Below are 15,603 nucleotides of genomic sequence, written 5' to 3' on the forward strand. Positions count from 1 at the left end.
ATCACAAACAAGGTCATTACTAATTTCTAGGCCAAAAATAGATTAATTGACTGGGACTTAAAATATTCATAATGAATTAGTAGATTGAGTGAATAGAATTGAAATACTTCCTTCTCTGACTGTGATCTATTTGAGTTAGGTGGGTACATTTGGCTTTTCTACTGTCCAGGCTACTTGCAACTTGTAGTCAGTTTTCTGTGATTGGACATTAGCCAATTAATGCAGGTAACTGCTTGTTTTTCATTGAAAGGGTTCATTCAGATGTAGTTTTCATGCTCTGCTTTAGACATACAGACATAGAGGTCAGATATTCTTTACCAAAAAGCATTGGCAACAGATGGGGTTAGACAAATGTAGTCTGCAATGCTAGAAAATGGAGGGGAAGTGCAGTCTATTTGTCACAGTATTTATTCAGCATGTCAAATTACCTCTTAGCAAAATTCACGTATTTCACCGGATGTGCTGAATGAACAAGAGTTAAATGTGACTTTAAACCCTTCCCCACACCTTTCAGATTACATGGAACCTCTTGCTCTCACTTTGAGACAGCTCAAACATTGTGCCTATTTTTCCCTGTGGAGTGAGGTGGAAATACTCTACAGAAACTGCTTACAAAGGTAGCACTTGCACCAATGGGATGCTGTGCCTGAGTAAATTTATGAAAGGAAGCTACTTGTGAACTCCTGACTCATTTAGAGCTCCTCCAGATGGTGCACTGCACTATGCTATGAGCTGAACACCATATTCTTCTTGTTTTTCCCACATTACAGATTTCTTCCTGATCTGTTTCTTCGCCGTGCATTGCTTGGGCCCTGGTTCTGTGTACAAATCTTACCTGAAAATACAATTTGAAGACAAATTGTAAATTTTTTTTCTATGTAATTCTTCCTTTGTATTTGTGAGCACGTCTGGATATCTTTGTGTGATGTAGAAAGTTTACCAGAATGAAATTAAGCGATTCCATATGAGATATGTTATTCGTGATGCTCCAAACATCCCTATACAATTCTTCAGCTCACTGCTGTTGTTTTCTATTTTATTTACGAGGTATGTTTTGGGGAACAGCTATAGAAAATTAATATGCATCAACACACTTAATACAGAATGGATGGTAAAACACCATAACGAAATCATACTGACGAAGACCGCAATCTGATGTGTGGGTTTCACAGTCACACATATAGAAAGTAAATGTAATTCTGAGTATCCTGTGTGCTGTTACTCTTAGGTAAATGTTTTGACTCTTGCACGTGAAGGCATTTAAATACAGTTACTACTTAATGAATTATATGTCTGCTTCTCTTTCAAAGTAAGAGTTTCCATTTCAATACTGGCAATGAAACTAAGGTATAAAATCTGAGAGTGTGGGGGAAGTCAGAGCAGAGTAACTCTCCTTGAGAGGAAATGTTGAGGAGTGGAGATATGGATGGATATGGAAAGCAGTGATAAGAAAACAGACAGCATATGACTTGTGCTGTTATATAAAAAGAACTTTACTTTCTTAGGCTCTGAAAGAAAAATTACGGAATAAAATAAGTTGGCCTTTTGCCTCTTGAACTTGTTAGAAACAAGTTATGATGTCAAGTACGACACTAACTTGAGAGATCTTAGCTGAATGATATTGTCACTTTCTCTCTTCTTTTTTTTTCCCCCTGCTCTCTTGGGAAAATATTTTGTTTTTGCTGATTTGTATCTATCAGGAACAAATGGCTGCAGAGAGTGTTGACAGGGATCCAGATGACAGTTCTGATAGTTACAGGGAGGCTCGCAGCATTATAGAAAGTCAACCAAAGCTCTGGGCAGCAAACCTGGATTTGGGAAGGGAAAATCCTAGAGCATTTCTGGGCTAATGTCTGGAAACATTCAACCTGTGATGATATCATATGTCATATCTAACAGGTCAGTCCTGGATATATATTACCATTTGCCATTCTGCAAACTTCTGTCTCTGAACAGCCTGGACCTAATGAATGGTGAGGGAAGTTTTCCTAATTCTGCTTTTAGGGTATTACTTCTTTATAGAAGGTGATCAGTTTCACTATTAATGTGTCCCCGTGACACAGAACTTCCCCCTCCTCCTTCTGATTGTGATGTTTACTGTAATTTGTAAATTGAGGCAACTGCAAATTCTGTACTCCATCAGCAAAGGACAGTAATGCTCTTTGCTTTGCATTTGTCTGCAGTTGAGTCTAGCACAAGTGGGCACAACTTCAGAGATGGTCTCAAAAGACACTCAGATTACAACAGTTCTTCATGTAAGTTATGTTTTTATTTACATGCTAATGACAGTTCTGTCTGGAAATGCTCATATGTTTTGCCAGGTACCCTGATACCTGGTAGCCATTCTGTCATTCCACCAATTGTTAGCGGAATTCTGCCAAGTTGTTTCTCTTTTGTTATGAAAGAGATAAAAATAAAATGGGCTGGACCTTGATCAAGAAATGATTTTAGATAGAGCTTGGCAACAGAAGTGACCCTCAGCAACATTTTCCATTGTACAGTCACTTTTTTTCTTAAGCAGGCAGTATGATAAATTGCTAAATTCAGGTCAGACAGCTTAAAGTGCAGAACAAAAACAATGACACCATGGAAAATAAAAAGGGTGTCCAGCATTGTGAGTTTAAATTTAAATCCATCTCTCTCAGGAAGCAGACTTTTGCAACAAAGATGGAAGCACCTCAGAGGAATACTTCTTCAGTCTAATGAGAAGAAATACCTTTCAAGTTCACTAAGGAAAGAGGGATAAATCATTTCTTCCGAAAAATGGACGAATGATAACTGATTTTTCTTCACCTCTCTCCCTTTATACAGCAATAATTCTACTGCGTCTGATTAATATATTCTTTGTTGTTGTTTCTTACAAGTTTTCCAACTGTCTATTTTCTATTTTTAAAAGGTTAACATGGCAGCAGTAAAATCAATTGCCTCTTTATCTATATCTTGGTCTCACAGAATAAAGGATGCTAGGAATGGGCTCAGAATGGTGGATCACTGCCTGTTTAGTACAAGTCTGTGACAATTTCATGGGATATCTCAGAAAATCTTATTGGATGCTTACCAACATTCTTAAAAATAAGGTGCTTAGATCCTCTTGAATATAACAGGGTTTAGGAATCTTTTGATAATGTCAGATGTCCAAATGTCTGCATAGATTTAACCGCTAGTTTTTAACCCACTAAAATCGATGAAAGCTATGGCACTACAGAATCTTTGTAGACATGATTTTGGGCCCTTCAGTGTGTCGTGAAAGTGAGGCAGGGCTGTTTAATCATGAACGTGGTTTTGAAAAGTTTGTCTTGAATGTCAGTATACTTTGCTCCTGAGATATCGCTGCTATCAAATATCTCATAGTCTTGTTGATATTTGACATATAAATGTTACTTACTTGTGTTCAGCATCTTCATGGAATCATAGAATCGTATGTGTTGGAAGGGACCCTTAAAGGTTGCCTAGTTTAACTGCCCTGCAACTAACAGGGACGCATCTATCTTCTGTAATGTTAATTGAAATATTGGAAGATGTGCTTACAAATGTGACTGTTTTAAAAAGTATGGAAATAATTATTTGAAATATGTAAATAATTATGAATTTACTTGTTCAAAATATGCACATTTAGTTATTGAGTCCTCTCTTCCCAACCCACCTTCTTCATGATTTTTACTGCAATTTTTGGAACAATTTCCTCTATACCAAGATTTTGTTTGTGATGAAACATATGAAAATTGAGTACAAAATTCCAAATATTCCTACAGTACAGTGTTTTGGTGGAAGACTTAAATCCCCTCTGTGTGGTGTGGTAAAATGCCTTCTACCCTATTTGTCCCTTTTTCTACGCTTAATCACATAACAAACTCATGACCAATTTATTTTCCACTGGCACATTGTGATTTTCTAGGATTTTTGTTCTAATTGGAGATACAAAGTTTAGACGGTGTCCTGGAGTTACAAGTTAGAGTGACCATCTGGGGGGCTGAAAGAGTCATTAAGTTTCCACATCCCTTCCACCCATTGTCTTCCTTTAGACAACCCATAAGGATTCCAGTTAGCAACTGAATGTAACGCTGGGGTGATTTTTTGTGTCATGGAAACACCTGTCTGCTGAGAAGAAAACTGAGGCTCCCAACTTATCTTTTTTTAAGTAGCTCAGCAGTGAACTGTCAGTTGGGAGCAGTGTTTGCTCATTGCAATCTGGAACAGACAGCTTCACATCCATGAGCAAAACCTGAAGTATGCAGTTGCCTGAGCAGCCTGTTTGTTTGGGGAAAGCAGGTTAGCATACAGCAAAGTTTTTTTTTTATCAGGTCATGGAATAGAACTGGCATAGCTTTGAGCGTGCTTGGCTATAATTCTAATGCTCTCTTTCTGCAGAATTCTCATCTACACCTAACTTAGCACTTTTATGGAGCGCATATATCTGGTGTGGATTAACGTGTGTCCCAAGAACAATAAGGGCCAGAATGCATCTTTCCCTTCAGAGGGATCCCACCTTCAGGTTTGTTAGCTGATTTCATAATTAAGTGGCAAATTCAAAGTGCTAGAGAGAAATATATTTTATTTATGTTTTTACATTTGTGTTTCCTATTAAAGTCTGATTTATTTCCCTCCTTGAGGATCAGACAGATACTTTGCATTCAGTACCTGTATTGCTGATCTGCTCAGTCATGCTGATTGGCATGTCAGTAGTGAATTGCAATGTTTTTAATGAATTCTCACCAATTAATCCTCCTTCCATTTTTCTATTCAATTGTTCTAATTTTTCAGTTTTGTCCTAAAATCTTGTTCATGTTTACCAAACCTGCATTCTACTGCAGCGACAGCTGCATTCCAGGAACTGGTTTCCCTGTCGTTTTCTGGTGTGTAATTTCCTAAGGAGCTTGAAATCAGGGAAATAAATTTGGCATTTTTTCTACAGCACCAACATGATTCCAGGCCCTCTGTGGAAATGATATATTCTGTTTCCCTGCCTAAAGGGCTTCTCAGTAACTTTTAAAAGTAGTGTAGAAGAGCAGTGGAAATCAGAAAGGGTAGTGGAATCAGAAAGTAGTATGGAATACATGGTGATGAACGATTCTGCAGTAATTATTTCCTTTGACTATTTAGTTCAGATATACAAACAGGTGCATCAGAAATAATGTCCTGCAGCAACAATTATTATGAGGGCTTCTCTGAAATGAATGAGTCCTGTTTTATGATTTTTGCCCACAGTGCCAGAGGTGGATTTGGTGGTGCAATAGTAAAGGTTGAATCTTTCTGCCAGTATTACATTACATTTTGTTGCTGTGCAACAGATGGCAGCAGAGGGGCGTCTGACAAAATGGTGTCAGACATGGACATGAATCCAAAGCAAAGGTGAAATCCTCCATGTGGAAACAACAGCATCCCTAAACAATCATCAACATCTGCTGAACATTTATGGAGACCAAACAGTGAATGTGTAAGCAGTGAGGCACTGGGTGATGTGTTTCAGCAGTAGCGACAGTGGGACACCTCTGCTGGTGCAGACTTCTACAAGTGTGGCATGAAAGCTCTTGTTCATCACTGCTGAAAATGGCTGTGTTTGAAAATTTTGTTTTGTAGCTGAGAATTGGCTGTACTGAATAGTATTGTTGTGCTCTTTGCATTGTGTAGTTTCCAGGAAAATAAACAGGAGGCATTACTTCTGGAGCCACCTAAGTGACTCTTATGAATGTGGTGAGAATGATTAGTGATTGAAGAAAGAAAAATGTAATGGAACAATGGAGAGGAAATAGAAGGAAGAGAAAGTAGTCCTGGTATATCAAGTTGGTTTGGAATATGTCTATATTTTAGGTGTATGACTGAATTAGTGAACATTTTATGCTCCAGGACTTCCCATAAGTTAGGCATATATTGAAGATCAGTTTTGCTAAGTGGCCGCTCTAATTTTATACTGAGTCCTTTGAAATATAGTCTGGCTAAGATTTGAAGAAATTAGGCTTAGGTAAGCAGAAGAAAAGAAACTGAGATTTGAGTCACATTTTTCCAGTTTTGGAACAAAAAGCAACAGCCCATGTTTTAATATTTTTCCTGCCTTGTTCCAGTTGTGAGTTGTGCAGTCAGCCTCTGAACTGACAGATTTAACACAGTGCATGGCATTTGACCCTTAATGCCAGCAGAAGTAAATGGGCAGTAGAAAGCTTGCAAATTTCCCAGTTTTTAGCCTTTTGTTGGTACAAGGTATCAACCTTCTTTCTTTTTCTTTTCTTTTTTTTTTTTTAATTATACAGTCTTTGTCTTGGCAAACAGATTTGCATTTACTTCTCTTTTGTAGAATTTGTGTCCACATATGTTATCAGCTATAAAAAGGCAAGAACAGGAAATCTTGTCCTTGACTTACCCAGTAGAATGAAAAAAAAAAAAAAGAAAAAGCTGTTTCCTATGACTTTGTTCTGTTGGTAATTGCTGTAGGAGGTTGCCAAAAGGAGCAGTATCTGTCTTCAGGTCAGGATAGTAAACTGTGGTGTCCTGTCGTACTCAAGAAAATGCAATTTTTATTTCCTGTGGAGTGAAGTAGAGCGGATATTTCTTCTGACAGCTAACCCTGTGAGCGGGGTTAGTGCACTGAATGTGGGCAAGTACAGCAATGAAGACAGAGTGGCATGATGAGAGTAGGCTGCTGTGTTTGAAGGAGGCTCTGTAGCTTGCATTACTGAATCTCAGTTTAGAGATTCACAATTTAAAAGTCAATCATTTGGTCTGGACTACTTGTTTCAGATCATGCCACTGTGAGTGGTAAGAAAGGGACGGACTCACTTCAAGAGGGTCATTATTAACTGAAATGTAATTATTAATACTTAACAACATTTATTGTTGGTTGAATTATCAAATCATAGAATTGTGTGAGTTGGAAGGAACCCTTAAAGGCCATCTGGTCCAACTCCCCTGCCATGAACAGGGACACCTACACTAGATCAGGAGCTCAGAGCATTGTCCTGCCTGACCTGAGATATCTCCAGCAATGGGGCATCCATGGCCTCTCAGGGCAACCTGTGCCAGTGCCTCAGAGCCCTCATTGTAAAAAATTTCCTCCTTACATCTAGTCTAGATCTCCCCCTTTTAGTTTGAAACCATTTCTTCTTGTCATATCACGACAGACCCCACTGAAAAGTCTGTCCTCTCCTTTCTTATAGTCCCCCTTTAGGTAGTGGAAGGCCACTACCAGGTCTCCCCTGATAACAGAATGTGAATCTTTCTTTTGAAACTCTTACGTGCCTTGATTGCCTACAACAAGATCTTAGATGATTGGTCTTTTTGGCTAACATGTGGTTAAATCTTGGGTCAGATACTCTTTATTCTCCCCAGCCCTTTTTCCTGCTCTGTGAAAAGTGAAGAACTGACATTAGAAAATGCTTTGTTAATTGCACGTGGCAATACCTTGCTCCGTTTTTACAATTTTTGGATGAAGCATTGAAGGACTTCAGAGCCTAAGCAAGGACTGGGTTGCTTTGTGTTAATGAGGAGGAAAAAATGCTGCCCCATATTTAGCTTCCAGCCTAAATGTGAGAGATGATGGAAGGACGCAGTCTGGACAGTGCTGAAGTAGAATTCCTGCAAGGGAAAAACTTGGGCAGCTGGGCTCAGACAAAGGGTCACAAACTTGTGCCGTAAATGTCAGCTCTGCCAATTCTGTCCAGCTTGAGATGCAGGAAAAGCAACTGAATATGACTTTCTGCTTTCAGCTTAGCTGGAACACTGACAGATCCCAGGGACAATAGGATCATACCACATTCATCAGGAAAGCACAAAGCAATGTGAGTTTACCTTAGTGCCTGGATAATAATATTAGTAAACTATGGAAAGTTAAAGAAAGAGAGACTGGGGAGAGGAGATTGCAATCTCCTGCCTGGTTTATATAAGCAGCACTTCCTTTTGTGCTTCTCTGTTTTCTTGGCTAATGAACTCAAGGCTCTTTGTTTCAGTCTTCTTTAATCATTGCTAATAAGGAAATTGCTCTGTATTCTTTCACTTACACTGCACTAACACTGAGGACACGGAGTATCCAGCTAATATATTCCATGGTTAATTAGCCCTCGAAAAATTTGGACTTAAGTTACCTTTTTCTCCTCTATAGGTATATCTGATGTGGGGAGTAATTGCTTGAATAAAAAATTGTATTCTTATGGCTGCTCCTTTTGGTCCTAGAAAATGAGCAGTAGTGAACTCTGGATCTCTGCATCCATTTCCCAGTGCCTGACAGTCCATATGATTGAGATGCCTACAATGAATGATGTAAATTTCTGCACTGCTTGTTCTGGAAGGAGAACATAATTTTTATATGCCAGGCATCCCCGGAAGATAGCTGTGCTTGTCATTTTTGCATGTCGTTGTCTCATGTCTTCCCAGCGGCACAGACAATATTGTAGTCTGGCTTACTTCACTTACTGTGAACAGTGGAAGAGAAAGAGAGAGATGGTGGTCAATGATGTTATATAAAGGAACCTTACACCAGCTGCTGTTGTCCTGTGTGCACTCATCTGCTGCAGTAGCAGAGTTTGGCTTGCTGTGTTTGTACTGTCTTAAAGAGATGTGTGGCTATTTTGCTATTTCCTACTCTGTGCTATACCTAAAAACAGCAACCACTGTGCTGATAGTATTGGTATTAACTTGTTCAAAATTACTTTGAGAACTAAGTAACTAAAGCAATATCAATCCCCAAAATGGTGTACTTCTACTGTAATCGTGTGCTGATTTCTACTAGTTTATACAGTGCTTGAAATTTTCAAACAAACTGAGCACATAGATAATATAAAGTGCAGATATCCAGGGGGTTAAATAAAACTGCCACAGAACATGTGAACAGGACTCTGAGTGAGCACCCTGATCTAATGTATGTCCCTGTTCATGGCAAGGGAGTTGGACCAGATGGTCTTTAGGAGCTACTTCCAACTCAGACAATTCTATGATTCTATGAGTCTATATCAAACTTCAGCAACATGGATAATGACAGCACAATTTGCTGGAATTAATACAATGAAGGTATTCACCTAAGAATTAAAATGTATTTCAAAATTTACTGAACACATTCTTCACTACAGCAAGGACTTGTTATGCTCATTTTTTTCCAAGTCTTCTGAACATTAAAATGTTGTTCTCTTCAGGTAAGCCATCCACCAACCATTGAGTGAAAATGACCTTCAGGTCGATCATTCAGTAGCCATTGAATGGAAAGGCTGTTAATTTAGGTTAGATTGATAACGATGATGCCGTGGTTGGCAGCCTCTTACCAAACTCTCAAATCTTAAGAGAAATTCAGGTAGTCTTCTTTAGGATAACTCTTTCCATGGAATCTTTTGGTTCCAATTATCTTTCAATTATCCTGACACTTAAAAGTGCTTAAGACTGTTCTAGAGTGATTCAGAAGTGTGCAGAGAGACTGAGAGGTTTGAATGAGTGTGCTGGATGTGAGTTTAAACACAAAGCTAAACTTAAAGCACAGCCCTAGTCTTACTGATGTCTATAAGGTTACTCATGTACCTGTATTTAAATGGTTCTCGTGGGCTGTAACGGATGTGAACGTTGGGTCTATGATCTTATATACAAGTGATAGAAGCCCCATACCTGAAGAAGCCCAAGGTGAGGCTGGACAAGGCTCTGAGCACCTGATCTAGTGTGGGTGTCCCTGTTCATTGCAGGAGAGTTGGACCAGATGGCCTTTAAAACTCCCTTCCAACTCAAACAATTCTGGGATTCCGTAGTAAGAAAGAGCCAATAATTTTCTGACTGCCATTCTCCTTTTTAATAACTTATACAATTACAGATTTTTAATCCATAATGTGTATCTTTTAGTTTTGTTGGCCATGTTTTACCAACATGAAGTCCAAAACTAAATTCTCAAAGAAATAAGATTAATGAAATTCTGCTTCTGTTCCCTGTTGCTATTACTTCAGGTTTTGTAAACTGTGGCTGTTTTGGTACTTGAAGCATGGCATCACTGTGGGTCTATAGCAACTCCCTTGTGCTGGATCAAGTCTTTTTATTTTTCTTTTACAATGGGTGAGATGTGTTTAATTTATTGTAGGAAACTCTTAAAGATGCAAGATCCTTTTTAGAGGCTTCTACAATAGCCGTGAAGCACTTATTTAATCCCATTGAATAGAGGTTAGATTTACTGGCTGGGCTAGACATGATTTTTGTTCAGGAGTCATCTTGGAGTACATCGAAGTTTAAAGATCTTTGCAGAAAAACCATGGAGAAACAAAAGGAGTAAATTTTAAAAGGAACTTTGTCAAGGAGTTTTAGATGTTAAACAGATAGAAAACCATGGTGGCTTGACTGAAGCGAGCGTTGGGTTAGCAGAATTGTTACAGATCCAGTGAGACATGCTAATGAGGCACTTTAAATGCAAGTTTGATGGAAAAAGGGGCAATTTCATACCGAAGTGCAGCAAGGTTACTGAATCAAAGAAGGTACACTTCAGTTCTGCAAAAGGGAACAATGCTTCATTGTCAGATCCTTTTTCTTTTGACTTTAAACATGTTTTAACTACACTATTTACTAAATTGTACAATGTGGCTTGCCCACTGATTGAGAATTTATGACCAGAAACAAACCTGTTAGGGAAAAAAGAAGGGCTGAGCGTGATCCATACTGTAGCTGCATAAAATAGTCTGAATGGATTTAACCTGAGCTCTATGGGGGGTGCACAATATGTTTTTCAACCCCAGGGGCCTAGGATCTGATTTCAAATAGAATTTAGTCTTTCAGTACAATTTAAAAAAGGGAGAGCGTTTGGAGACATCTGTGGTTTCTCAACGTGTGTTAATGTAGATGTCTCAGTTTTGTCTGCTTCAGAATTGTGCCTTGTCAACTCATCCAGCATGCAAAATTCCTCAGATTGCATCATGCCTGAAATTCACAAGCACCTTCTTTTACTTCCTCTCCTTACAGTTCTTTTGGTGAAAAATTGAGGCGAACAACATCAGCTCTTGCTCCTGCTGCCATGGAAAATCAATGCAGGAATCTTTAGCTTTCATGAAGAAGAGGGTCCAGGCTTCTTTATGAGCAGCTTTTGGGGTAAATTATTACACACGGACGCAATGTAATGGCCTATTTTTTGCATGCTACTTGTTAACAGAATGAGTAAAATCTATTTGAAGTGTAAAATAGACGTTGCCCTCATTTAGTTTAGAAGAATTGTCTGGGATAAATTATAAAACGTTACTCTGTCTTGCTATGACAGAGCCCCAGATCTAAAAGAATCTCCAGTTACAAATATGGTATTTTTGTGTTTCAGGATTGGAAACTTCAGAATGTTTTAAATCTTGCAAAAGGTTGTTCAGTTGGTTCTAGTTTTAACCTGCAATTTCTGCTGGATCCCACGGTAGATTGCAGTCAATACAAGCAGACAGGACACCAGAATGGGGAACCTTGACAGTTCCTTCCTCAGATCTCAAAACAGATTTTTACATGAGGTGTCAAAAATTACTTGAATTGTTCTCCACATTTTGCTGTCTTTTATTGGTAAGCTTCTTGCCCGTGTTTTGGTCTAGAAAGACTGCCTCGATACGTAGGTTCACCTCGTACTTCTCAAAATGAACAAGGCATACTGTCTACTGGGGAGCCTAATATTCCAAAGCCTTTATGCAAGATTTTAGTAAAGCACCTATATAAAATGGGAAACTTCATTTGTCAATTGCCTTAAAAATCTATATAAAATAAAAGCTATCAGGTACAGCATCAGCTGGACAAGATTAGGTATAGACCTATGAGCACATTTTAGAAAACTTCCTCAGTGCTGCTAAGAAGGGTTTTTGTTTGACCCTGCATAGCAAAGTTGTGATTTGGGTTTTCAGGAGATGTGTACCTTTGAGATTGGGAATTATGTATTCTTCCCTTCAATATATATGAGGAGTGATTGCATCTAGATGCGTGTGGGTTCATTCGTTAACGGCTCATCCTTGCATGAGTTTGTGCTGTTTAAACATCACAAGATACATATCAGATATGACTAAAATCAATGTTTTCTGACAGTGTGCAAATACTTTCTATCACAGAAAATGCAAAAATCTAGATAATGAAAATTGAAAACTAGGTGGCAGTAATAACCCAGCCATACGGCTCTCCTGTGAGTGAACATGGGATGACTCATAGCTTTCTTAGGAATCCTGAGGGTGCTGCAGTCCCATACAGCCCCATGGTGTAGCTATTAACAAGTAGAAAAGCACGTGGCCGAGTGTTCAAATGGGTTCATTTGTTTGAAAGCAAAACATGATTTGCTTTAATTAAAGAGGGATAACAAGAAGCGAATTGAATATTATAGGTGAATTAATTAATGGAATGGAACTTGTGTAGTTGTTAAATATGTTAGAAACAATTTTCTTCTCACGATGAGTGGCAGAAGAGGAGGAGCTGTGTTTGCCTCTGAGACTTGTGTTACTTGTGGTTGTGGCTAGGGGCCAGCAAGTGTTTGAGAGTTCATAAGCAGATTGCTGTTCACATTGATGGTTGTAGGGGGTATTCCTCTCAAGCCAGAGTAAGCTAAAAGTAATGTGAGTGAAATCGGCAGAATTACCCCGTGGAAGGACTTTTATTGGCTCTAAACCTCTCAGGAGTCCATGATTAACATCCTCACTTATTTAGAGGCATGAACTGAGGTTACAGTCCTAGAAGCATTAGACAACAGAAAGATTTATTGGCTGACTTCATTGTTTAAAAGCAATACTCTCTCCTTAGATTCATACAATTTAATTGCATGCGCAAAGAAGAATGTGATGTCCTTTTCTGGTTAGTAGAACTGCTTGTGTGGCAGGACTGGGCAGAAAGGTTTGGGGAATCCTTCCTTCTGGATGTGGTTGTTTGTCCGTCAGCGCTGGATATCTGTTGTATTTTCCTTATTCCCATAAATTGTTTTGTTTGAAACTGGGTCACCTAGACTTTCTCAGGCTGAACTGTCACAAACTTGTCTTGTTTAAGCCAACATTGAAGACACTGGTTTGATTTCAATTTATGTAGCTCTGCACACAAAGATCTTTTGATATCTGCTCCTTGTACAGCTAAAAGTTCTATGCTTCTATGTTGAGGTTTAAACTCAGAAATGCATGGCACTCCTGCCTGTAGTATAACTAAAGTTGATTTGCTTCTTCTTTTTCTTCAGTGAGAAGTTTTAAATATAACTCCTGTACCATTTTTTTTAGTCTAACTAGGATGTACCAATGTTTTAATGCTAGCATATGCTTCTTCTCTCTCTCTCTTTTTTTTTTTTTTTAAGGTATTTCCCAAATCCATTTTTGTTACTTCTTCTACCCTTCTGAAACATGTATGTAGGATGTGATGAAGTAATAGCTGCCAGATAATGAAAAAAAGCCCAGGTTTCTCAAGTCATCCACAGAATTCTTAAAATGCCTCTGTAGAAACCTAGCAGTAATAGAAATGCATTTTGTCTTTGCTGTAGGATTGCTAGATAGGTGGTCACAGGACTATCTGATAGATAATGGACAAGAGTTAATGGTGAAGTTTTACCTTGAAATTAATAGCTCACTTTACTTTCTAAACTATTGTTGTTTTCCAAAGCTTTCATTTTCATTCCCCTGGGCCATTCTTTATTTGCATAATATTGAAGCCTATCAACTCTGTATTTCAGTGCTCTCTGGAAAGCACAATAAGACTTTTTATTATTGACACCCTGATTTTTGCATATGTTCAGGAGTTTGTTATGTTTGGAAAAATTGGTAAGTCTTTGGAGCCAGACAGATTTTAACCACCTCCAAACTAAAACTCCTGCAGGGATGGAAGGGTTTTCGGCCTACTCCTGAGCACATGGGGAACAAGGGTATGCTTTGGGTACTCATTGGTGCACAGCAGAAATTTTTGCCTGTCTGGAGTATAGAAATTCTTAAGTGGTTATTCTCACCTCTGCAGCTGAGAGCTGGCTTATAAGCACAAAAACAATGCTTGTGATTTGTTTTTATCTGCATTTTACTGGCTTAACTGCTTTTGATGATGGACTATCAGCTCATTCTTGCTATTCTGGAGGCTTAGATGAAAAACTTTTCTGGTAGCATTGTAGAACACGTACATTTGTGGACTTTTGCCCTGGCAAGATTGCTTTTGCTTTTGTTGAGCAGAGCTAAAGGCTTATTGGATATATTCCAATGTTTTATACTTTAAAAAATGGATATATTCCTACAGAATTATATTGTTGCAAGTTCCTGTTCCTGTTGCAATTTAAAACAAACAAACCAAGCTGTGATAAGTGTAGTTATCAGCAATATAGAAAAGTTCATAGCAATTACTTTTATAACATCACAGATCTGCTGTGGGTAATTAACATGTATTGCTTTAAGATCCCGGTACACTTTACACTTTACTATCACATCATAAATAGTAGGATATCTGTGATCTCTTTCATGTTTGTGTCTCTGCTTTTGCTTTTACTTGGGTGTTTACCAGATGACACTTTCTGTCCCTTAATTTTTTCTAACAGCCTCTTGAATGCTAAGCTCCTGTTGCTGGAAACCTTTCTAAGGAATAAAAGAGCATATGTAATTTCTGGGTGAGTTTGTTGGCTTCTGTTCTCTTCAAAACTCCATTCAACTAAATATTGTAGAAGTAATTGATACATTTGCCTGCAGAGGGGGATTGCAGAGTCTTGCATATCAGAAGTTAACCACAGATAATTTTTTATCCTTTCTGGGAAAAGCAGAAGTATCTTTACTTATTTACGGGAAACCAAACATAAATAATTAACTTTGAACACTTGAAAGTGAAAATACTGTTTGGACGTATGTATGCTGAGAGACAAAAATCAGTGTAAGTGTACAGGAAGGAAAATACATTTCTGTGCACTATTTTCCCAGTCACGCCGCATAAATTAGTAAAGAAAGGTACCTCTGTTTCAGATAGATGTGCTTGACTTAAAAAAGAATTGCCTTAAAATGCAACATATATCTTCACTTTTTGAGTCTTCCATGGATGTGTGAGGACATTTTTCTTGTGTATGTGAATCTTTACAGTCAATCACAAAGCTGCTAAAATCTATTATTTTCCTGTGATGTAATACTAAGGTAATTCGCCCACCAATGCTGTGAATGGTGAACACAGATTGTAATGAATGCTTTATATTTCCAAGTAGGAAGGAGGCAATTCCTATTTCTATTTACAGAAATCTTAATACACTTTCAAACTCTTCTTGCATGCTTTGTTCTAAGCATATATTCACTGTGTAAACCTATGTGTAGTTACACTTTTAAGTAAGCAGCACTTGCAAGATTGGAAGCCTTATTTTAAAAATATACTAATTTTGCTGAGGTTTTTATCAATAAAACTTTTCTCTGAGCTATTCCTTTACAGCAGTAAAATGATAATAACATGTATATTGGGTCTTATTGTGTAAGTCCTTCATTATAAATGATACAAAAGATTTATATACATAAGATACCTTTACATGAAACAGCAGCCCTGTTTTTTCCTGGGGCAGCAAAAGGCTGATGGAATAGAACATCAGAAAGCATGGGGAACATTTCGGGAGACAATATTACAGAGTTATTTCCTGATAGAGAAGCTGGCCAGGATCCTCAGGTTAACTTCACCATCTCCTATGCATTATGTGTTGGACAGGACATAGGCTAGTGTTCAGTCTGAAAGGGC

General features: G+C 38.2%; 1 protein-coding gene across 4 annotated transcripts in view; it reads left to right on the forward strand.

Annotated features, from left to right (window-relative positions):
• The window catches only part of SMIM38 (small integral membrane protein 38), a 369,920-nt gene that overhangs the window by 77,343 nt on the left and 276,974 nt on the right, over positions 1 to 15,603 (forward strand). For 3 of the 4 annotated variants that reach the window (XR_007377998.1, XR_007378000.1, XM_048950255.1), the window contains 2 exons: positions 10,906 to 11,031; positions 14,441 to 14,509. The gene's annotated coding sequence lies outside the window, so the exon portion shown is untranslated. The remainder of the gene's footprint in view (positions 1 to 10,905; positions 11,032 to 14,440; positions 14,510 to 15,603) is intronic. The other variant, XR_007377999.1, reaches the window with a different exon arrangement.

This window comes from Lagopus muta, chromosome 6, assembly GCF_023343835.1.
Source record: "Lagopus muta isolate bLagMut1 chromosome 6, bLagMut1 primary, whole genome shotgun sequence".
Classification (NCBI taxonomy): Eukaryota; Metazoa; Chordata; class Aves; order Galliformes; family Phasianidae; genus Lagopus; species Lagopus muta.